At 45.0% G+C, this 26215-nt stretch overlaps 3 long non-coding RNA genes across 3 annotated transcripts; all 3 read right to left on the bottom strand.

Annotated features, from left to right (window-relative positions):
- Positions 1 to 216: 216 nt before the first annotated feature.
- LOC124291495 lies at positions 217 to 20815 on the bottom strand. The gene is made up of 3 exons (XR_006902225.1): positions 20719 to 20815; positions 4317 to 4354; positions 217 to 250 (listed from the first exon to the last, which is right to left on the bottom strand). It is a non-coding gene; the product is annotated as an uncharacterized LOC124291495 (long non-coding RNA).
- On the bottom strand, positions 5991 to 6477 carry LOC124291496. The gene is made up of 3 exons (XR_006902226.1): positions 6375 to 6477; positions 6268 to 6293; positions 5991 to 6029 (listed from the first exon to the last, which is right to left on the bottom strand). It is a non-coding gene; the product is annotated as an uncharacterized LOC124291496 (long non-coding RNA).
- Positions 16835 to 17477, bottom strand: LOC124291494. The gene is made up of 4 exons (XR_006902224.1): positions 17426 to 17477; positions 17159 to 17183; positions 17001 to 17025; positions 16835 to 16853 (listed from the first exon to the last, which is right to left on the bottom strand). It is a non-coding gene; the product is annotated as an uncharacterized LOC124291494 (long non-coding RNA).
- Positions 20816 to 26215: the final 5400 nt, after the last annotated feature.

The following is a 26215-nucleotide window of genomic DNA, read 5'->3' as shown; positions in this document are numbered from 1 at the left end:
CAACATATCCATTCAACACCTGACCTCTACAACATCTGCCATCACTTGACTCCTACAGCATCTCACTATCACTCTGACCCAACAACATCTACCAACACCTGACTCACAACACTGCCTTCACCTGGCCCTACCACACTACCATCACTAGACTTCTACAAATATCTACCTTCACCTGATCCTATAACATAGTACCATCAACTGGCCCTACACATCTACCAACACCTGACCCTACATCTACCAACACCTGGCCCTACATAATGTACCAACATCTGACCATACACCATCTTACCATCACCTGGACTCCCACAGCATCTATCAACTTTGACCCTACAACATCTACCATCACCAGGCCCTAAACAAGATCAACCTTCACCTTGACCCTACAACATCTACCTTTCACCTGACCCTATAACATCTACCATCACCTGACCTCTACAACATCTACCGTCACCTTGACCCTACAACATCTACCAACACCTGACTCTACAGCATCTACCAACACCTGACTCTACAACATCTACCACCAGGTTTTCCTACAACATCTACCATCACCTGACCCTACAGCATCTACCATCACCTGACCCTACAACATCTACCATCACCTGACCCTACAACATCTACTTTAACACCCGACCCCACAGCATCTACAACAACACCTGACTCCCATCAACATCTCCACCTGACCCTACAACATCTACCATCACTTGACTCCTACAACATCTACCTTCACTCTGACTCCTTTATAACATCTACTCAACACCTGAACCTACAACATCTACCATCACCTGACCGTACAGCATCTACCATCACTTGACCCTACAACATCTACCAACACCTGACTCTACAGCATCTACCAACACCTGACTCTACAACATCTACCAACACCTGACTCTACAACATCTACCATCACCTGACCCTACAACATCTACCTTCACCTGACCCTATAACATCTACGAACACCTGAACCTACAACATCTACCATCACCTGACCGTACAGCATCTACCAACAGCTGACTCTACAACTTCTACCATCACCTGACTCTAGAACATCTATCAACCGCTGACTCTACAACATCTACCATCACTTGACCCTACAGCATCTACCATCACCTGACCCAACAACATCTACCATCACCAGGACGTACAACATCTACCTTCACCTGGCCCTACAACATCTACCATCACTAGGCCCTACAACATCTACCTTCACCTGATCCTATACCAACAACATCTACCAACACCTGACCCTACATCTACACACACCTGGCTCCTACATAATGTACACTACCAACACCTGACCCTACATCATCTATCATCATCTTACCCCACAGCATCTACCAACCCCTGGACCCCAATACAACATCTACCATCACCAGGCCCTACAACATCTACCATCACCTGACCCCATACAACATCTACCATCACCATCACTACCAATCTACTCTACAAACATCTCTGACCTTACAGCATCTACCAACACCTGACTCTACAACATCTACCAATCACCTGACTCTACAACATCTACCATCACCTCCCTATAACATTGACCCTACACAACACTACCATCACCAGGCCCTACAACATTTACTTTTAACCTGACCTCCTACAACATCTACCATCACCAGGCCCTACAACATTTTACTAACCTTGACCCTACAGCATCTACACCAACACCTGACTCTACAACATCTACCATCACCAGGCCCTACAACATCTACCTTCACCTGACCCTACAACATCTACCTTCACCTGACCCTATATCATCTACCATACACATCTGACCCTACAACATCTACCAACACCTGACTCCTACAGCATCTACCAACATGACTCCATCTACCATCACCTGGACAACATCCACCAACACCTGACCCTCAGCATCTACCATCACCTGACCCAACAACATCTACCATCACCAGGCCCTACAACATTTACTTTAACCTGACCCCACAGCATCTACCAACACCTGACTCTACAACATCTACCATCACCAGGCCCTACAACATCTACCTTCACCTGACCCTACAACATCTACCTTCACCTGACCCTATAACATCTAGCATCACCTGACCCTACATCATCTACCAACACCTGACCCTATAACATCTACCATCACTTGACCCTACATCATCTAGCAACACCTCCACAACATCACCTGACCCTACATCATCTACCAACACCTGACCCTACAACATCTACCAACACCTGGCCACCCTATCCAACATCTGGGTCTACATGTACACACATGACCCTAACCAACACCTGACCCTACGTCTAACAACACCTGGCCCTACAACAGCTACCAACAACTGGCCCTACAACATCTACCAACACGTGACTCTACAGTATCTACCAACACCTGACTCTGCAGCATCTAACATCACCTGACCCTACAACATCTACCAACAGCTGACCCTGCGTCCAACAACACTTGGCTCTAATACAGCTACCAACAACTGGCCCTGCATCATGTACCAACACCTGAACCTACAACATCTACCATCACCAGGCCCTACAACATCTACCTTCACCTGACCCTACAACATCTACTTTCACCTGACACTATAAGATCTACCATCACCAAGGCCTACAACATCTATCTTCGTATGATCCTATAACATCTACCATCACCTGACCCTACAAGATCTACCTTCACCTGACTCTACAACATCTACCTTCACCCGGCCCTACAACATCTAACAATTTCATTCATCACCAGTCTCTTTCTACAACATCTACCTTCACCTGACCCTACAACATCTACCACACCCGGCCCTACAACATCTGCTACCATCATTAGGCCCTACAACATCTACCTTTCACCTGACCCTTATACCTGACATGTACCTCCTGACCCTACAACATCTACCAACACCTGACCCCACATCTACCAACACCTGACTCCTACAACATCTTACCATCACCTGGCCCTACAACATCTACCATCACCTGACCCTATAACATCTAATACCATCACCTGGACCTTGCTCATATACCATGACCCTACAACATGTACCTCTTACACACTGACCCTACAACATCTACTATCACCTGACCCTACAACATCTTTAACATGACAAGCATCTAATACCTTGACCCTACAACATCTACCATCACCTGACCCTACAACATCTACCATTCACCTGGACCCTATAACATCTACCTGACTCCGGGACAAACATCTACTATCACCTGACCCTATAATCATCTAGCCAAAATCTACAAATACATCACCTGACTCCTACAGGATCTACCAACACCTACTTCTACAACATCACCATCACCTAACCCTACCAACTACCAACCAGGCTACAACATCTACACCTGACCCTACACCAACATCTACCATCACCATAACCAGGCTCTACAGCATCTACCATCACCTGACCCTACAACATCTCCAACACATCACCTGACCAACACCTACAACTTCTACCATCACCTAAAGCTACAGCAACTACCATCACCAGGCCCTACAACATCTACTTTCTCACCTGACCCCACAGCATCTACCATCACCTGACTCTTACAACATCTTACCTCCACCTGACCCTACAACATGTACCATCACCTGACCCTACAACCATCTTGACCCTACAACATCTACCACCACTAACTCTACAGCATCTACCATCACCTGACCCTACAGCATCTACCATCACCCCTAACCCTACAACATCTACTAATACCTGACCCTACAGCATCTACCACTAACACCTGACTCTACAACATCTACCATCACTAGGTCCCTACAACATTCCTACCTTCACTATGAACCTACAACATCTACCTTCACCTGACCCTACAACATCTACCATCACCAGGCACTCTACAACATCTACCTTCACCTGACCCTATATAACATCTACCATCACCTGACCCTACATCATCTACCATCACCTGACCCCTTACAGTCATCTACCATCACCTGACCCTACAGCATCTACCATCACCTTAGACCCTACAATATCTAATTTCACTTGACCCTATAACATTTCTCAATACCTGGCCATACATCTTCCAGCATCTGGCCCTACATCCATACAAACACATGACCCTACAACATCAACCTTCACATGACCCTATATCTATATTACCTGGGTCACTCTCAACAGCTACAACAACTGGCTCCACAACATCTACACTACTTGACTCCTACAGCATCTACCAACACCTGACTACTGCAGCATCTAATGATCACCTGGATTCCTACAACATATCTACTGGATCACCTGACCCTACGTGTCTAACATCACTAGGCTTTCCCACAACAGTCTACTTTCAACTGACCCTAACATCATCTACCAACACCTGACCTACAACATCTACCATCACCAGGCCCTACAACATCTACCTTCACCTGACCCTACAACATCTACTTTCACCTGACACTATAAGATCTACCCTCACCAGGGCCTACAACATCTATCTTCGTATGATCCTATAACATCTACCATCACCTGACTCCTACAACATCTACCTTCACCTGACTCTACAGCATCTACCTTCACCTGGCCCTACAACATTTACCATCACCAGGCCCTACAACATCTACCTTCACCTGACCCTATAACATCTACCATCACATGACTCTACAACTTCTACCTTCACTTGACCCTATAACATGTACCATCACCTGACCCTACAACATCTACCTTCACATTACCCTATAACATGTATCATCACCTGACCCCTACAACATCTACCAGCACCTGACCCTACAACATCTATCATCACACTTGACACTACTACATCTACCACTACATCACCAGGCTCCTATAAACAGTCCCACTCTGCCCTTAGGTCCCAACATCTACCATCACCTGACTCCTACAACATCTACCAACACTTGACCCTCACTACCATCTACCCTAAGGTATCATGACCACCCTACAACATCTACCATCACCAGATTCCCTACAACATCTACCAACACCTGACTCCTACAAGATCTTCCATCACCAGACCCTACAGCATCTACACTTCACCTGACCCTTCACAGCATCTACCAGCACCTGACTCTACAACATCTACCATCACCAGGCCCCTACAACATCTTACCTTCACCTGACCCTACAACATCTACCTTCACCTGACTCTACCGCAACATCTACCATCACCTGACTGGACCCTAGAACATTCTACCAACACCTGACCCTACAACATCTACCATCACTGACAAAATCAACACTGACCCTACACTCATCTAACACCATCACCTAACCCTATAGCATTTCTCCACCATTCACCAGGACTCTACAACACTACCTTCATATAATCCCACAGCATCTACCAACACCTGACTCTACAACATCTACCATCACCTGATCTCCTACAACATCTACCATCACCTGACCATACAGCATCTACCATCACCTGACCCTACAACATCTACCATCACCTAACTTCTACAGCATCTACCAACACCTTACTCTACACGCATCTACCATCACCTGACTCCTACAACATCTACCATCACCTGACCCCCACAGCATCTACCATCACCTGACCTTACAACATCTACCATCACCTGGCCCTACAACATTTACTTTAACCTGACCAGGCAGCATCTACAACATCTTACTCTCCTTCACCATGACCCTATAACATCTACCACTCACCTGACCCTGTACAACATCTACCTTCACCTGACTCTTATAACATCTACCATCACCAGGGCCTGACCCTATCGTTGTATGATCCTATAAACTGCCATCACCTGAACCTCTAACATCTACCAACACCTAACTCTACAACACTTACCAACACCTGACCTCTACAAATATCTACCATCACCTGACCCTACAACATCTACCATCACCTGACTCCTACAACATCTACCATCACCTGACCCTCAGGATCTACCATCACCTAACTCTAAAACTCCTACCTTTCACTTCTGACTCCTATAACATCTACCTGTACCTGGACCCTCCAAATATCTACCTTCACTATGCTCCTATAACATCTACTCATCACCTGACCCTACAAATATCTACCATCACCTGACCCTACAACATCTACCATCACTCTGACCCTACAACACAGTACCAACACCTGACCCAACATGCATCTACCCTCACCTGACCCTATAACATCTACCATCACCTGACCCCTACAGCATCTATCATCTTATGATCCAGCAACATCTACCATCACTGACCTGCACAGGATCGCAACTCTTCACCTGACCCTACAACATCTACCTTCACCTGACCCTACAACATCTACCACCATCACCTGACTCTCTACAGCATCTACCTTCACCTTGATCCTACAACATCTACCAACACCTGACTCTACAAGATCTACCTTCACTTGACCCTAGCAACATCTATACCATCACCTGACTCCCTACAACATCTACCATTCACCTGACCCTACAACATCTACCTTCACCTGACCCTACAACATTTCCTACCATCACCAGGCCTCCTACAACAACTACCTTTCACCTGACCCCACAACATCTACCATCACCTGACTCTACAGTATTCCAACATCTACCTGACACATCATCTACCAACAACTGACTCTAACAATACCTAGCATCACCAGACCCTACAACATTTACCTTTCACATGGTCTCAAACATCTACCATCACCTGACCCAACAACAACATTTACTTTAACCTGACCCTACAGCATCTACCTTCACCTGACTTACACAACATCCTACCATCACCTGACCCTACAACATCTACCATTCACCTGACCTTCTAAACAAATACCAAATACCTGACCCTACAACATCTGTTATACTGAACACCTGAACTTACAACATCCACTTATATACCTGGACCTGTACAAAATCTACCAACACTGAATTCTGACTCCTACAATATCTACCATCACCTGGACTTCTATTTACATCTACCTTTCATATGCATTCTATAACATCTACTATCACCTGACCCAACAGTATCTACCATCACTCTGACCCTACAACATCTACCATCACTAGGCTCCTACAACATCTACCTTCACCTGTCCCTACAACATTACCACTCACTCTGACCTACAACATCTACCTTCACCTGACCCTATAAAGATCTACCAACACCTGACCTCACATATCAACATCTACCATCACCTGATACTGTACAATTTTAATCTTGTACCAATACACCTGCTCTTCACTAATTACAGCATCTACTACCACTTTGTATGGCCTGGACATAATACCTGGACCCAACATCATCTACCAACACCTGACTTCTACAACATCTACCATCACCTTGACCCTAAGGTATCTACCTTCACATGACCCTAACAATATCTACTTCCTTTCACCTGACCCTACAGTATCTACTCTATCACCTGACTCCTACAAGCATCTACTCTTACCATGCTCCTATAACATATACCATCACCTGACCCTACAATATCTTACCATAAGCCTTGACCCTACAAATATCTTACCAACACCTGACTTTGCTACAGCATCTACCAACACCTGACTCTACAACATCTACCATCACCTGACTCCTACAGCATCTACCATCACCTGACCTCTACAACATCTACATTCACCTGGCCCTAACAACACATTCACTACTATCACCAGGCCCCTACAATCTGGATTCTACCTTAACTACTGACCCTACAGCATCTACCATCACCTGACTCTCTACAACATCTACCATCACCTTGGTTCTAACAACATCCACAATCACCTGACCCTACAACATCTACCTTCACCTGACCCTATAAATGACATCTACTCACCACCCTGACTTACATCTACGAGCCTTCATCCTGGGCAATCTCTACTATCTAACTGTAAGCATCTACCAACACCTTGACTTAACAACATCTACCATCACCTGACCTGCTACACCTCATCTACCAACACCGCCTGACCCTACAACATCTGTCCATGAACAGGTTTGCCTTGACCCTACAGCATTATACCAGAATAACCAATTTGACGTCTCATACATGCACCTTCACCTGGCCCTAAGCAACATCTACCATCACTAAATGAATTTCTATAACATCTTACCAACACCTGATCCTATAACATCTACCATAACAACCTGACTTCTACAAATATCTACCATCACACTCTCACCCTACAGTACCTACCACCTGGCCCTGCCATAATACTACTTTTCACTCTACCAACGTCAGCACTATCACCTGGGTCCCTACAATGCTGTACTCTAAACTCTTAACTTATAGTGACCCTACAATATCTAAAATTCTCTCTTTCTAGAGTCTCTGCACATTCACTTTAACACTCTGACTTTGCTCACAACATCTACTAAACACTCTGACCCTATAACATCTACCAACACTCTGACCTTATAGCATCTGTACTTGGACCTACTTCATCACTGACTTCTACAGCATCTACCATCACCTGACTTTCACATCATCTACCATCACCTGACTCCTACAACATCTACTTTCAACACCTGACCCTACAACATGTACCATCACCTGACTTTCATGCAAGTATTTCACAATTACTTTGACCTACAACATCTACCTTTCACCTGACTCCTATAATTCTACCATCACTTGGCTCTATACATCTACCTTACCTTGATCCTCTATAACATCTTACCATCACTCTGACCCTACAGTACATCTACCATCATCTCTTGGATATTTACTTTGCACCTGGATCACCCCACATATATCTACCATCACTCTGACTCTACAACATCTTCTGTCTACCACTCACTACAACATCTACTTATCACCTTGGTTGTACAATCGCTTGTACTGTGTCAACTTCCTTCTACACCTGCTAGCCCTACAACATCTTTACCATTCACTTGATCCTATAAAAATGCTATCACCTGACCACACCTGAATTCCTAGCAACATCTACCATCACCTTGACCGTGACAGCATCTACCATCACCTGACAATCTACAAATGATCTACCAACACTTCCTGACTCCTATAGCATCTACCAACACCTGACCCCTACAACATCTACTCTCATTACCTGACTCTACAGCATCTACCATCTGACCTTACAACATCTACCATCACCTAGGACCTACAACATCTACCTTCACCTGACCCTACAACATCTACCATCATCCTGACTCCTACAGTAACCCTGGACCTTATGCCTAACTTACCCCTACATCACCTAATTTTACACATGACCGCCTTATACTCATGACCCTAGCATCTTACCAACAGCTGGACACATCATCTACCAACACCTGATTCTACAACATTTTAGCATCACCTGGCCCTTGGAATAATATCTTACTCAATCACCTGGACCTAGCACCCACAGTATCTATCCTTTAAAATATACCAACACCTTGACCGTATAAACATCAACCATAATATGACCCTACAAAATCTACCAAAACCTGACCCTACAACATCTACCAACACCTGACTCTACAACATCTACCATCACCTGACCCCACAGCATCTACCTTCACCTGACCCTACAACATCTACCATCACCTGGCCCTACAACGTCTACCATCACCAGGCCCTACAACGTCTACCTTAACCTAACCCTATAACATTTACCATCACCTGAGTCTACAACATCTACCTTCACTTGACCCTATAACATCTACCATCACCTGACTCTACAACATCTACCAACACCTGATCCTATAACATCTACAATCACCTGACTCTACAGCATCTACCATCACCTGACCCCACATCATCTACCATCACCTGACCCTACAGCATCTACCATCACCTGACTCTACAGCATCTACCATCACCTGACCCTACAACATCTACCATCACCTGACCCTACAACATCTACCATCACCTGACTCTACAGCATCCACAATTACCTGACCCTACAACATCTACCTTCACCTGACCCTATAATATCTACCATCACTTGGCTCTACATCTACCTTCATATGATCCTATAACATCTACCATCACCTAACCCTACAACATCTACCATCACCTGACTCTACAACATCTACCATCACCTGACCCTACAACATCTACCTTCACCTGACCCTACAACATCTACCATCACCAGGCTCTACAACATCTACCTTCACATGACCCTATAACATCTACCAACACCTGACCCTACAGCATCTACCATCACCTGACCCTACAGCATCTACCATCACCTGACCCTACAACATCTACCATCACCTGGCCCTACAACGTTTGCAATCACCAGGCCCTACAACATCTACCTTCACATGACCCTATAACATCTACCATCACCTGACTCTACAACATCTACCAACACCTGACCCTATAACATCTACCAACACATGACCCTATGACATCTACAATCACCTGACTCTACAGCATCTACCATCACCTGACCCCACATCATCTACCATCACCTGACCCTACAACATCTACCATCACCTGACCCTACAACATCTACCATCACCTGACTCTACAGCATCCACAATTACCTGACCCTACAACATCTACCTTCACCTGACCCTATAATATCTACCATCACTTGATTCAGCTCTACCACATCTACAACATTACATCACCTGACCCTATAACATCTACCATCACTTGACCCTACAACATCTACCATCACCTGACCCTACAACATCTACCTTCACATGACCCTATAACATGTACAATCACCTGACCCTACAACGTCTACCTTCACATGACTCTATAACATCTACCATCACCTGATCCTACAGCATCTACCATCACCTGACCCTACAACATCTACCATCACCTGACCCTACAACATCTACCATCACCTGACCCTACAACATGTACCATCACCTGACTCTACAGCATCCACAATTACCTGACCCTACAACATCTACCTTCACCTGACCCTATAATATCTACCATCACTTGGCTCTACATCTACCTTCATTTGATCCTATAACATCTACCATCACCTGACCCTACAGCATCTACCATCACCTGACCCTACAACATCTACCATCACCTGACCCTACAACGTCTACCTTCACATGACTCTATAACATCTACCATCACCTGATCCTACAGCATCTACCATCACCTGACCCTACAACATCTACCAACACCTGACCCTACAACATCTACCAACACATGACCCTATGACATCTACAATCACCTGACTCTACAGCATCTACCATCACCTGACCCCACATCATCTACCATCACCTGACCCTACAACATCTACCATCACCTGACCCTACAACATCTACCATCACCTGACTCTACAGCATCCACAATTACCTGACCCTACAACATCTACCTTCACCTGACCCTATAATATCTACCATCACTTGACTCTACATCTACCTTCATATGATCCTATAACATCTACCATCACCTGACCCTACAACATCTACCATCACCTGACCCTACAACATCTACCATCACCTGACCCTACAACATCTACCATCACCTGACCTGACAACATCTACCATCACCTGACTCTATAACATCTACCATCACCTGATCCTACAGCATCTACCATCACCTGACCCTACAACATCTACCATCACCTGACCTGACAGCATCTACCATCACCTGACTCTACAATATCTACCAACACTTGACCCTACAGCATCTACCAACAGCTGACCCCACATCATCTACCAACACCTGACTCTACAACATCTACCATCAGCAGGCCCTACAATATTTACCTTCACCTGACCCTACAACATCTACCTTAACATGACCCTCTAAAATATACCAACACCTGACCCTACAACATCTACCAACACCTGACCCTACAAAATCTACCAAAACCTGACCCTACAACATCTACCAACACCTGACTCTACAACATCTACCATCACCTGACCCCACAGCATCTACCTTCACCTGACCCTACAACATCTACCTTCACCTGGCCCAACAACGTCTACCATCACCAGGCCCTACAACGTCTACCTTAACCTAACCCTATAACATTAACAATCACCTGAGTCTACAACATCTACCTTCACTTGACCCTATAACATCTACCATTACCTGACTCTACAACATCTACCAACACCTGATCCTATAACATCTACAATCACCTGACTCTACAGCATCTACCATCACCTGACCCTACATCATCTACCATCACCTGACCCTACAACATCTACCATCACCTGACTCTACAGCATCTACCATCACCTGACCCTACAACATCTACCATCACCTGACCCTACAACATCTACCATCACCTGACTCTACAGCATTCACAATTACCTGACCCTACAACATCTAGTCTGCACCTGACCCATAACATCTACCAACACTCACCCTACAGCATCTACCATCACCTGACCCTACAGCATCTACCATCACCTGACCCTAAGCAAACATCTACCTTCATCCCTATAACATCTACCAACACCTGACCCTGAGTCCATCACCTGACCCTACAACATCTACCATCACCTGACCCTCCACATCTACTCTTCACATGACTTCTATAAGCATCTCTACTATCACCTGACCCTACAGCATCTACCATCACCTGACCATACAACATCTACCAGCACCTGACTCTCATAACATCTACACATCACCTTCACAGCATCTAGGCTCTTCACCTGACCCTACAACATCTACCTTCACCTGGGCCCTACAACACCATCACCAGGCCCTACAACATCTACTTCTCACTTGGACCCTACAACATCTACCATCACCCTGACCCTACAACATCTACCTTTCACATGAGACTCTGTAGTAACATCTACCATCACCTGGATCTCTATAACATCTACCATCATATGACTCTCACAACATCTACCATCACCTGACGCTATAACATCTACAATCACCTGACTCTACAGCATCTACCAACACCTGACCCTACAACATCTACCTTCACATGACCCTATAGCATGTACCATCACCTGACCCTACAACGTCTACCTTCACATGACTCTATAACATCTACCATCACCTGATCCTACAGCATCTACCATCACCTGACCCTACAGCAAATACCATCACCTGACCATACAACATCTACCAGCACCTGACTCTATAACATCTACCATCACCTGACCCCACAGCATCTACCTTCACATGACCCTACAACATCTACCTTCACCTGGCCCTACAACGTCTACCATCACCAGGCCCTACAACATCTACCTTCACTTGACCCTATAACATCTACCATCACCTGACCCTACAACATCTACCTTCACATGACTCTATAACATCTACCATCACCTGATCCTATAACATCTACCATCACATGACTCTACAAAATATCTACCAACACCTTGACGCTATAACATCTATAAATCACCTGACCCTCACAGCATCTACCAAACACCTGACTCCTACAACATCTACCTCTTCACTATGACCCTATAACATGTACTCCATCACCTGACCCTACAACGTCTACCTTCACATGACCCTATAACATCTACCATCACCTGATCCTACAGCATCTACCATCACCTGACCCTATAATATCTACCATCACCTGACTCTACAACATCTACCAACACCTGACGCTATAACATCTACAATCACCTGACACTATAGCATCTACCATCACCTGACCCCACATCATCTACCAACACCTGACCCTACATGATCTACCATCACCTGACTCTACAGCATCCACAATTACCTGACCCTACAACATCTACCTTCACTTGACCTAGTACATCTTCTACTATCACTTGACTCTACATCTACCTTCATATGATCCTATAACATCTGCCATCACCTGACCCTACAACATCTACCATCACCTGACCCTACAACATCTACCTTCACATGACCCTATAACATTTACCATCACCTGACCCTACAACATCTACCATCACCTGACCCTACAACATCTACCATCACCTGACTCTACAACATCTACCATCACCTGACCCCACAGCATCTACCTTCACCTGACCCTATACCATCTACCATCACCTGACTCTATAATATCTTACTTCACATGACCTTATAACATCTACCATCACCTGACCCTTCAATATCTACCTTCACATGACTCTATAACATCTACCATCACATGACCCTACAGCATCTACCATCACCTGACCATACAACATCTACCAGCACCTGACTCTATAACATCTACCATCACCTGACCTCACAGCATCTACCTTCACCTGACCCTACAACATCTACCTTCACCTGGCCCTACAACGTCTACCATCACCAGGCCCTACAACATCTACCTTCACTTGACCCTATAACATCTACCATCACCTGATCCTATAACATCTACAATCACATGACTCTACAACATCTACCAACACCTGACGCTATAACATCTACAATCACCTGACTCTACAGCATCTACCAACACTTGACCCTACATCATCTACCATCACCTGACCCTACAACATCTACCATCACCTGACTCTACAGCATCCACAATTACCTGACCCTACAACATCTACCTTCACCTGACCCTATAATATCTACCATCACTTGGCTCTACATCTACCTTCATATGATCCTATAACATCTACCATCACCTCACCCTACAGCATCTACCATCACCTGACCCTACAGCATCTACCATCACCTGACCCTACAACATCTACCATCACCTGGCCCTACAACGTTTGCAATCACCAGGCCCTACAACATCTACCTTCACATGACCCTATAACATCTACCAACACCTGACCCTACAGCATCTACCATCACCTGACCCTACAACATCTACCATCACCTGACCCTCCAATATCTACCTTCACATGACTCTATAACATCTACCATCACCTGACCCTACAGCATCTACCATCACCTGACCATACAACATCTACCAGCACCTGACTCTATAACATCTACCATCACCTGACCCCACAGCATCTACCTTCACCTGACCCTACAACATCTACCTTCACCTGGCCCTACAACGTCTACGATCACCACGCCCTACAACATCTACCTTCACTTGACCCTATAACATCTACCATCACCTGACCCTACAACATCTACCTTCACATGACTCTATAACATCTACCATCACCTGATCCTATAACATCTACCATCACATGACTCTACAACATCTACCATCACCTGACGCTATAACATCTACAATCACCTGACTCTACAGCATCTACCAACACCTGACCCTACAACATCTACCTTCACATGACCCTATAACATGTACCATCACCTGACCCTACAACGTCTACCTTCACATGACTCTATAACATCTACCATCACCTGATCCAACAGCATCTACCATCACCTGATCCTACAGCATCTACCATCACCTGACCCTATAACATCTACCATCACCTGACTCTACAACATCTACCAACACCTGACGCTACAGCATCCACAATTACCTGACCCTACAACATCTACCTTCACCTGACCCTATAATATCTACCATCACTTGACTCTACATCTACCTTCATATGATCCTATAACATTTACCATCACCTGACCCTACAACATCTACCATCACCTGACCATACAACATCTACCAGCACCTGACTCTACAACATCTACCATCACCTGACCCCACAGCATCTACCTTCACCTGACCCTATACCATCTACCATCACCTGACTCTATAATATCTTACTTCACATGACCTTATAACATCTACCATCACCTGACCCTTCAATATCTACCTTCACATGACTCTATAACATCTACCATCACCTGACCATACAACATCTACCAGCACCTGACTCTATAACATCTACCATCACCTGACCCCACAGCATCTACCTTCACCTGACCCTACAACATCTACCTTCACCTGACCCTACAAATGCCTACTACATCACTTAGGCCCTACAACATCTACCCTTCACTTGACCCTATAACATCTACCATCACCTGATCCTATAACATATCTTACAATCACATGACTTCTACAACATCTACCATATTGACGCTAGTAACATCTACAATCACCTGACTTCTACATCTACCAACACTTGACCCTACATCATCTACCATCACCTGACTCTACAGCATCCACAATTACCAGGCCCTACAACATCTACCTTCACCTGACCTATAATATCTACCATCACTTGACTCTACATCTACCTTCATATGATCCTATAACATCTACCATCAGCTGACCCTACAGCTTCTACCATCACCTGACCCTACAGCATCTACCTTCACCTGACCCTACAACATCTACCTTCACATAACCCTATAACATCTACCATCACCTGACCCTACAGCATCTACCATCACCTGTCCCTACAACATCTACCAACATCTGACTCTACAACATCTACCAACACCTGACGCTATAACATCTACAATCACCTGACTCTACAACATCTACCATCACCTGACTCTACAGCATCCACAATTACCTGACCCTACAACATCTACCTTCACCTGACCCTATAATATCTACCATCAGTTGACTCTACATCTACCTATATATGATCCTATAACATCTACCATCACCTGACCCTACAACATCTACCATCACCTGACCCTACAACATCGACCTTCACATGACCCTACAACATCTACCTTCACTTGACCCTATAACATCTACCATCACCTGACCCTACATCATCTACCTTCACATGACTCTATAACATCTACCATCACCTGATCCTATAACATCTACCATCACATGACTCTACAACATCTACCAACACCTGACGCTATAACATCTACAATCACCTGACTCTACAGCATCTACCAACACTTGACCTTACATCATCTACCATCACCTGACTCTACAGCATCCACAATTTCCAGGCCCTACAACATCTACCTTCACCTGACCTATAATATCTACCATCACTTGACTCTACATCTACCTTCATATGATCCTATAACATCTACCATCACCTAACCCTACAGCTTCTACCATCACCTGACCCTACAGCATCTACCTTCACCTGACCCTACAACATCTACCTTCACATGACCCTATAACATCTACCATCACCTGACTCTACAACATCTACCAACACCTGAGGCTATAACATCTACAATCACCTGACTCTACAACATCTACCATCACCTGATTCTACAGCATCCACAATTACCTGACACTACAACATCTACCTTCACTTGAACGTATAATATCTACCATCACTTGACTCTACATCTACCAAAACCTGACCCTACAACATCTACCATCAGCTGACTTCTACAGCATCTACTATCACTTGGACCCTACAACATCTGCCATCACCTTGGACCCTACAACATCTAAATATCACCTGACCCTACAAATATCTACCTTAACATGACCCTATAAATATCTACACATCACCTGACCCTACATCATCTACCAACACCTGGCTCTTTACAGCATCTACCATCACCTAACTTCCCTACAACATCTACCAAACACTTGGACCCACAGCATCTACCAGCAGCTGACCATTCAACATCTACCATCACCAGGCTCCTCACAACAACTACTCTTCACTAGAACCGACCAACATCTTATGTTCACCTGGGCTCCAACAAAATCTTACATTCACTCAGGCTCCTGCAACATCTACCTTTCACATGACCCTAAACAATTACCTATCACCTGACCCTACAGCATCTACCTTCACATGACCCTACAACATCTACCAACACCTAACGCTACAACATCTACCATCACCTGACCCTACAACATCTACCATCACTTGACCCTACACCATCCTCAATTACCTGACCCTACAACATCTACCATCACCTGACCTTCTACAACATCAACCATCACCTGACCTCCACAGCATCTACTCTTGAACCTGACCCTATAACATCTACCATCACCTGACTTTCTACACATTTCCTACCTTTCACTCCTGACCCTATAACATCTACCATCACCTGACCCCACAACATCTACCTTCACATGACTCTATAACATCTACCATCACCTGACCCTACAGCATCTACCATCACCTGATCCTATAACATCTACCATCGCCTGATCTCTACAACATCTACCAATGCCCTGACGCTATAACATCTACAATTACCTGACTCTACAGGCATCTACCATCACCTGACCTAACATCATCTACTCAACACCTGACCCTATATCATCTACCATCACCTGACTCTACAGCATCCACAATTACCTGACTCTACAGCATCCACACAATTACCTGACCCTACAACTATCTACCTTTCACCTGACACTAAGTAATATGAACTGTCTCTTGATTCTTTACATCCACTTTCATATGATCCTATAACATCTACCATCACCTGACCCTACAACATCTACCTTCACCTGACCCTACAACATCTACCTTTCACATGACCTTAAGTCACATCTACTTTCACTTGACAGCATCTACAGAGCATCTACCATCACCTGATTCCTATAACATCTACTCATCACCTGACTTCTACAAACATATACCATCACCTGACCCCCATACAGCATCTACCTTTTAACCTGACCCAATAACATCTACCACATCACTCCTACCCAATATCTACTCTTTCACTTGACCCTATAACATCTTTTACCATCACCTGACCCTACAACATCTACCTTCACATGACTCTATAACATCTACCATCACCTGACCCTACAGCATCTACCATCACCTGATCCTATAACATCTTACCTTCACCTGACTTCTAAGCAATATCTACTTCAACCCCTGACGCTATAATATCTACAATTACCTGACTTCTACAGCATCTACCATCACCTGACCCCAAATACCATCTACGAACACCTGACCCTACATCATCTACTGCCACCTGACTCCTACAGCATCCACAATTACCTGACTCTACAGCATCCATACTATACCTGACCCTACAACATCTACCTTTCACCTGACACTCATAATATGAACCATCTCTTTGACTCTCTACATCTACCTTTCATATGATCCTATAACATCTACCATCACCTGACCCTACAGCATCTACCACCACCACCTTACAGCATCTACCTTTCACCTGCCCCTACAATATCTACCTTCAACTGACCCTATAACATCTACCATCACCTGACCCTACAGCATCTACCATCACCTGACCCTACAACATATACCAACACCTGACTTCTACAACATCTACCATCACTCTGACCTCTTACAGCATCTACCTTTCAACTGACCCTACAACATCTACCTTCACCTGTCCCTACAATGTCTACTCTCATCACCAGGCTCCTACAACATCTACCTCTTAACTTGACCTATAACATCTACCATCACCTGACCCTACAACATCTACCTTTCACATGACTCCTATAACATCTACCATCACCTGAACCCCAGCATCATCTACCAACACCTGACCCTGCAAATATCTACCATCACCTGACTTCCTACAGCATCCACAATTACCTGGACCCTACAAATATCTACCTTCACTTGAACGCATAATATTCCACCATCACTCTGACTTCTACATCTACAAAACCTGACCCTACAACATCTACCATCAGCTAACTCTCTACAGCATCTTACCATCACTTGACCTACAACATATGCCATCACCTGACCCTACAACATCTAACAACACCACCAGGCCCCTACGACATCTACCTTAACCTTGACCCTATAACATCTACAATCACCTGACTCTACAACATTCTACCTTTCTTCACTTGATCCTATAACATCTACCATCACCTGACCCTACAACATCTACCTTAACATGACCCTATAACATCTACCATCACCTGACCCTACATCATCATCTACCAACACCTGGCCTTACAGCATCTACCATCACCTAACTCTACAACATCTACCAACATTCTTGACCCTACAGCATCTACCAGCAGCTGACCATTCAACATCTACCATCACCAGGCCCTACAACAACTACCTTCACTAGAACCGACAACATCTACGTCTACCTGGGCCCAACAAAATCTTTACATTCACCAGGCCCTGCAACATCTACCTTCACATGACCCTAAAACATTTACCATCACCTGACCCTACAGCATCTACCTTCACATGACCCTACAACATCTACCAACACCTAACGCTACAACATCTTACCATCACCTGACCCTACAACATCTACCATCACTTGACCCTACAGTATCCTACTCATTACCTGACCCTACAACATCTACCATCACCTGACCTTACAACATCTACCAACACCTGACGCTACAACATTTACCATCACCTGACCCTACAACATCTACCTTCACTTGACCCTACAGCTACCTCAATTACCTGACCCTACAACATCAACCATCACCTGACCCCTTAATATCTACCATCACTTGACCCTACAAATATCTACCTCACATGACCCTACAACATCTACCAACAACTGACCTGCAATATCTACCAACAGCTGACCATACAACATCTACTATCACCAGGCCCTACAACATCTACCAACACCTGACCCTATAATATCTACCATCACCTGACTCTACAGCATCTAAAATCACCTGACCCCACATCATCTACCAACACCTGACCCTACATCTCTACCTTTCACATGACCCTATAACATCTAACATCACTCTGACCCTACAGTATCTAGCATCACCTGACCCTACAACATGTACCATCACCTGACTCTACAACATCTAACATCAGCTACTCTACAACATCTACCATAACCTGACCCTACAGCATCTACCATCACCTGATCCTACAACATCTACCAACGGCTGACCCTACAACGCCTACCATCACGAGGCCCTCTACAACATCTACCATCACCTGACCCTACAACATCTACCAATAGCTGACCCTACAACATCTACCATCACCAGACCTTACACCATCTACTTTCACCTGACCCCACAGCATCTACCAACACCTGACTCTACAACATCTACCATCACCAGGCCCTACAATATCTACCAACACCTGACCCTATAACATCTACCAAAACTTGACCCTACAACAGCTACCATAGCCTGACCCTACAACATCTACCATCACCTGACCCTACAACATCTACCAATAGCTGACCCTACAACATCTACCATCACCAGACCTTACAGCATCTACTTTCACCTGACCCCACAGCATCTACCAACACCTGACTCTACAACATCTACCATCACCTGACCCTACAACATCTACCATCACCTGACCCTACAACATCTACCTTCACATGACCCTATAACATGTACCATCACCTGACCCTACAGCATCTACCATCACCTGATCCTATAACATCTACCATCACCTGACTCTACAACATCTACCATCACTTTACCCCACAGCATCTACCTTAACCTGACCCTATAACATCTACCATCACCTGACCCTACAATATCTACCTTCACTTGACCCTATAACATCTACCATCACCTGACCCTACAACATCTACCTTCACATGACTCTATAACATCTACCATCACCTGACCCTACAGCATCTACCATCACCTGATCCTATAACATCTACCATCACCTGACTCTACAACATCTACCAACCCCTGACGCTATAACATCTACAATCACCTGACTCTACAGCATCTACCATCACCTGACCCAACATCATCTACCAACACCTGACCCTACATCATCTACCATCACCTGACTCTACAGCATCCACAATTACCTGACTCTACAGCATCCACAATTACCTGACCCTACAACATCTACCTTCACCTGACACTATAATATGAACCATTTCTTGACTCTACATCTACCTTCATATGATCCTATAACATCTACCATCACCTGACCCTACAGCATCTACCATCACCTCACCCTACAGCATCTACCTTCACCTGACCCTACAACATCTACCTTCACCTGACCCTATAACATCTACCATCACCTGACCCTACAGCATCTACCATCACCTGACCATACAACATATACCAACATCTGACTCTACAACATCTACCATCACCTGACCCCACAGCATCTACCTTCACCTGACCCTATAACATCTACCATCACCTGACCCTACATCATCTACCATCACCTGACCCTACATCTACCATCACCTGACCCTGCAACATCTACCATCACCTGACTCTACAGCATCCACAATTACCTGACCCTACAACATCTACCTTCACTTGAACGTATAATATCTACCATCACTTGACTCTACATCTACCAAAACCTGACCCTACAACATCTACCATCAGCTAACTCTACAGCATCTACCATCACTTGACCCTACAACATATGCCATATCACCTGACCCTACAACATCTAACATCACCAGGCCTCTACGACATCTACCTTAACCTGACCTATAACATCTACAATCACCTGACTCTACAACATCTACCTTCACTTGATCCTATAACATCTACCATCACCTGACCCTACAACATCTACCTTAACATGACCCTATAAAATCTACCATCACCTGACCCTACATCATCTACCAACACCTGGCCTTTACAGCATCTACCATCACCCAACTTCTACAACATCTACCAACACTTGACCCTACAGCATCTACCAGCAGCTGACCATTCAACATCTACCATCACCAGGCCCTACAACAACTACCTTTCACTTAGAACTGACAACATCTACGTTCACCTGGCCCAACAAAATCTACATTCACCAGGCCCTGCAACATCTACCTTTCACATGACCCTAAAACATTTACCATCACCTGACCCTACAGCATCTACCTTCTCACATGACCCTACAACATCTACCAACACCTAACGCTACAACATCTACCATCACCTGACCCTACAACATCTACCATCACTTGACCCTACAGTATCATCAATTACCTGACCCTACAACATCTACCATCACCTGACCCTACAACATCTACCAACACCTGACGCTACAACATCTACCATCACTCTGACCCTACAACATCTACCTTTCACTTGACCCTTACAGCATCCTCACTACCTGACCCTACAACATCAACCATCACCTGACCCCTTAATATCTACCATCACTTGACCCTACAACATCTACCTTCACATGACCCTACAACATCTACCAACAACTGACCCTACAACATCTACCAACAGCTGACCATACAACATCTACCATCACCAGGCCCTACAACATCTACCAACACCTGACCCTATAACATCTACCATCACCTGACTCTACAGCATCTAAAATCACCTGACCCCACATCATCTACCAACACCTGACCCTACATCCTCTACCTTCACATGACCCTATAACATCTAACATCACCTGACCCTACAGTATCTAGCATCACCTGACCCTACAACATGTACCATCACCTGACTCTACAACATCTAACATCAGCTACCTCTACAACATCTACCATAACCTGACCCTACAGCATCTACCATCACCTGATCCTACAACATCTACCAACGGCTGACCCTACAACGCCTACCATCACGAGGCCCTACAACATCTACCATCACCTGACCCTACAACATCTACCAATAGCTGACCCTACAACATCTACCATCACCAGACCTTACACCATCTACTTTCACCTGACCCCACAGCATCTACCAACACCTGACTCTACAACATCTACCATCACCAGGCCCTACAATATCTACCAACAACTGACCCTATAACATCTACCAAAACTTGACCCTACAACAGCTACCATAGCCTGACCCTACAACATCTACCATCACCTGACCCTACAACATCTACCAATAGCTGACCCTACAACATCTACCATCACCAGACCTTACAGCATCTACTTTCACCTGACCCCACAGCATCTACCAACACCTGACTCTACAACATCTACCATCACCTGACCCTACAACATCTACCATCACCTGACCCTACAACATCTACCTTCACATGACCCTATAACATGTACCATCACCTGACCCTACAGCATCTACCATCACCTGATCCTATAACATCTACCATCACCTGACTCTACAACATCTACCATCACTTTACCCCACAGCATCTACCTTAACCTGACCCTATAACATCTACCATCACCTGACCCTACAATATCTACCTTCACTTGACCCTATAACATCTACCATCACCTGACCCTACAACATCTACCTTCACATGACTCTATAACATCTACCATCACCTGACCCTACAGCATCTACCATCACCTGATCCTATAACATCTACCATCACCTGACTCTACAACATCTACCAACCCCTGACGCTATAACATCTACAATCACCTGACTCTACAGCATCTACCATCACCTGACCCAACATCATCTACCAACACCTGACCCTACATCATCTACCATCACCTGACTCTACAGCATCCACAATTACCTGACTCTACAGCATCCATAATTACCTGACCCTACAACATCTACCTTCACCTGGCACTATAATATGAACCATCTCTTGACTCTACATCTACCTTCATATGATCCTATAACATCTACCATCACCTGACCCTACAGCATCTACCATCACCTCACCCTACAGCATCTACCTTCACCTGACCCTACAACATCTACCTTCACCTGACCCTATAACATCTACCATCACCTGACCCTACAGCATCTACCATCACCTGACCCTACAACATATACCAACATCTGACTCTACAACATCTACCATCACCTGACCCCACAGCATCTACCTTCACCTGACCCTACAACATCTACCTTCACCTGTCCCTACAACGTCTACCATCACCAGGCCCTACAACATCTACCTTAACCTGACCCTATAACATCTACCATCACCTGACCCTACAACATCTACCTTCACATGACTCTATAACATCTACCATCACCTGAACCCACATCATCTACCAACACCTGACCCTACATCATCTACCATCACCTGACCCTACATCTACCATCACCTGACCCTGCAACATCTACCATCACCTGACTCTACAGCATCCACAATTACCTGACCCTACAACATCTACCTTCACTTGAACGTATAATATCTACCATCACTTGACTCTACATCTACCAAAACCTGACCCTACAACATCTACCATCAGCTAACTCTACAGCATCTACCATCACTTGACCCTACAACATATGCCATCACCTGACCCTACAACATCTAACATCACCAGGCCCTACGACATCTACCTTAACCTGACCCTATAACATCTACAATCACCTGACTCTACAACATCTACCTTCACTTGATCCTATAACATCTACCATCACCTGACCCTACAACATCTACCTTAACATGACCCTATAACATCTACCATCACCTGACCCTACATCATCTACCAACACCTGGCCTTACAGCATCTACCATCACCTAACTCTACAACATCTACCAACACTTGACCCTACAGCATCTACCAGCAGCTGACCATTCAACATCTACCATCACCAGGCCCTACAACAACTACCTTCACTAAACCGACAACATCTACGTTCACCTGGCCCAACAAAATCTACATTCACCAGGCCCTGCAACATCTACCTTCACATGACCCTAAAACATTTACCATCACCTGACCCTACAGCATCTACCTTCACATGACCCTACAACATCTACCAACACCTAACGCTACAACATCTACCATCACCTGACCCTACAACATCTACCATCACTTGACCCTACAGTATCCTCAATTACCTGACCCTACAACATCTACCATCACCTGACCCTACAACATCTACCAACACCTGACGCTACAACATCTACCATCACCTGACCCTACAACATCTACCTTCACTTGACCCTACAGCATCCTCAATTACCTGACCCTACAACATCTACCATCACCTGACCCTTTAATATCTACCATCACTTGACCCTACAACATCTACCTTCATATGACCCTACAACATCTACCAACAACTGACCCTACAACATCTACCAACAGCTGACCATACAACATCTACCATCACCAGGCCCTACAACATCTACCAACACCTGACCCTATAACATCTACCATCACCTGACCCCACAGCATCTAAAATCACCTGACCCCACATCATCTACCAACACCTGACCCTACATCCTCTACCTTCACATGACCCTATAACATCTAACATCACCTGACCCTACAGTATCTAGCATCACCTGACCCTACAACATGTACCATCACCTGACTCTACAACATCTAACATCAGCTACCTCTACAACATCTACCATAACCTGACCCTACAGCATCTACCATCACCTGATCCTACAACATCTACCAACGGCTGACCCTACAACGCCTACCATCACGAGGCCCTACAACATCTACCATCACCTGACCCTACAACATCTACCAATAGCTGACCCTACAACATCTACCATCACCAGACCTTACAGCATCTACTTTCACCTGACCCCACAGCATCTACCAACACCTGACTCTACAACATCTACCATCACCGGGCCCTGCAACATCTACCTTCACATGACCCTATAACATCTACCATCACCTGACCCTACAGCATCTACCATCACCTGACCCTACATCATCTACCAACACCTGACTCTACAACATCTACCATCACCTGACTCTACAGCATCTACCTTCA

Source organism: Haliotis rubra, unplaced genomic scaffold (assembly GCF_003918875.1).
Source record: "Haliotis rubra isolate DU_JTF1 unplaced genomic scaffold, ASM391887v1 Scf493, whole genome shotgun sequence".
Classification (NCBI taxonomy): domain Eukaryota; kingdom Metazoa; phylum Mollusca; class Gastropoda; order Lepetellida; family Haliotidae; genus Haliotis; species Haliotis rubra.
This window is presented reverse-complemented; position numbering and strand designations above follow the sequence as displayed.